Raw genomic sequence first — 2,427 nt, 5'->3', positions numbered from 1 at the left:
TACTAATAAGCACAAATTACATTTGTGTGTTTTTTTTATTGCTGAAGTGTTGAAATGTCTTCTTCTGCATTCTACTGTATTTTCCCTTCAGCCTGAGGCTTATTCATTTCCCTTTAGGTGTGAAAAGCTTTTATATTTGCCAAAAATATAACTTTTTAATTTTAAAATCAAAGAAAAACGAGCCCTTTCCAGATTTTGCAAAAGTAACGTAACGCATTACGTTCCATAAAAAGTAACTAAGTTACGTAATTAGTTACTTTTTTATGGAGTAACGCAATATTGTAACGCATTACTTTTAAAAGTAATGCGTTTTTCCTCAACACTAAATCAAGACACCTCACTAACTGAAAGAAGCCCCCTTGATAGCACATACCGCCATAAAACTCCAAACGAAGAAGAAGAAGAAGAAGAAGAAGAAGAAGAAGACCCTTGATAGTAAACATACTTTGGCGTAGACGACGTCGTGATAGCTTCAGTACACGCGCGCGGAGGGAGCCGAGGGAGGAGTCACTGTCTGAGACTCACAGAGAAGCGGCGTCCTCTAAACTTTCCCCAGACGGATAATTCATGACATAAATCAGGTAACGTAGCATTTACATCTTCATTTGCCGCCGGTGGATGTTAGTGAAGCGTTAAAACCGTCCCCACATCCTTTTCAAAGGCCCGTGAGTTCCGTTGGAGTTTGAAAAAATTAGTTTGTCGCCGTTTGTTTCGCTGGCGATTCCTGATCTGAGATTGAACGGGAATATGCCGAGGCTTGTCCGCTTCTCTGTCGCGGGATACCAGCCGTGTTTTGTGTGTGCATGTGGTTTATGAACTGCTTAATGTAGGCTGAAAACTCTTTGATATATGTAGTTGGATTACTGGTGTGTCCACTCCTCTTGAAGTGGGAATTCTGGCCGTTGTAATATGAATCTGTGGGTTATCTGTGGGATAAATGGATTGTAGTGGGATTGTAGTGGGACATCAGCACATTTATTATAATGTTGAATCTCTCAGTGGGTTCTTAATGTGCTTTTCCCCACATAGTTTATGTGAGTTTTGTTTATATAAACCGCTCTCAGACAGATGAATCAACTCTTGAATATATTCATTGGTGTCGATTCTCTTAAAAAACTTTGTATCTAAATAGTGCTGTCAAATGAGTGATCGCGGTTAATCGCGATTAATCGCATCCGAAATTGAAAGTTTTGTTTATATAAACCGCTCTCAGACAGATGAATCAACTCTTGAATATATTCATTGGTGTCGATTCTCTTAAAAAACTTTGTATCTAAATAGTGCTGTCAAATGAGTGATCGCGGTTAATCGCGATTAATCGCATCCGAAATCGAAAGTTTTGTTTATATAAACCGGTCTCAGACAGATGAATCAACTCTTGAATATATTCATTGCTGTCGATTCTCTTAAAAAATCTTTGTATCTAAATAGTGCGGTCAAATGAGTGATCGCGGTTAATCGCGATTAATCGCATCCGAAATCGAAAGTTTTGTTTATATAAACCGGTCTCAGACAGATGAATCAACTCTTGAATATATTCATTGCTGTCGATTCTCTTAAAAAATCTTTGTATCTAAATAGTGCGGTCAAATGAGTGATCGCGGTTAATCGCGATTAATCGCATCCGAAATCGAAAGTTTTGTTTATATAAACCGGTCTCAGACAGATGAATCAACTCTTGAATATATTCATTGCTGTCGATTCTCTTAAAAAATCTTTGTATCTAAATAGTGCGGTCAAATGAGTGATCGCGGTTAATCGCGATTAATCGCATCCGAAATCGAAAGTTTTGTTTATATAAACCGGTCTCAGACAGATGAATCAACTCTTGAATATATTCATTGGTGCCGATTCTCTTAAAAAAACTTTGTATCTAAATAGTGCGGTCAAATGAGTGATCGTGGTTAATGGCATCCGAAATTGAAAGTTTTGTTTATATAAACCGCTCTCAGACAGATGAATCGACTCTTGAATATATTCATTGGTGTCGATTCTCTTAAAAACTTTGTATCTAAATAGTGCTGTCAAATGAGTGATCGTGGTTAATCGCATCCGAAATCGAAAGTTTTGTTTATATAAACCACTCTCAGACTGACTCCTTCCCAGCGTTTGACTCAATCTGACAGATTAATCGTCTCTTGAATGAATTAATTGATAATCGCGATTAATCGCAGCCAAAATCGAAAGTTTTTGTTTACATATAATATATGTTTGTGTACTGTGTATATTTATTGTGTTATGTATATATAAGTACACACACATGCATGGATATATTTACGAAAAATATGTTGTTTAAATAGATTTATATCTAATATAAATTGTCTATAAATATATACATGTAAATACATATATTTACATGTATGTATATATCATAATATATACTGTATGTTTGTGAATTTATATATATCCATAACAAATATACACAGT

At 35.8% G+C, this 2,427-nt stretch overlaps 1 protein-coding gene across 3 annotated transcripts in view; it reads left to right on the top strand.

Moving 5' to 3' along the window:
- The first annotated feature begins 363 nt into the window (after positions 1-363).
- LOC107571150 (protein TANC1-like) overlaps positions 364-2,427 on the top strand; it is a 137,888-nt gene continuing 135,824 nt past the window's right edge. For all 3 annotated transcript variants that reach the window (XM_016257441.1, XM_016257439.1, XM_016257438.1), the window contains exon 1: positions 364-581. The gene's annotated coding sequence lies outside the window, so the exon portion shown is untranslated. The remainder of the gene's footprint in view (positions 582-2,427) is intronic.

Source organism: Sinocyclocheilus grahami, unplaced genomic scaffold (genome assembly GCF_001515645.1).
Source record: "Sinocyclocheilus grahami isolate Dianchi unplaced genomic scaffold, SAMN03320097.WGS_v1.1 scaffold1554.1, whole genome shotgun sequence".
Taxonomy (NCBI): Eukaryota; Metazoa; Chordata; class Actinopteri; order Cypriniformes; family Cyprinidae; genus Sinocyclocheilus; species Sinocyclocheilus grahami.
The sequence above is the reverse complement of the archived record's forward strand: the minus strand, read 5'-3'. Positions and strand labels throughout refer to the sequence as shown.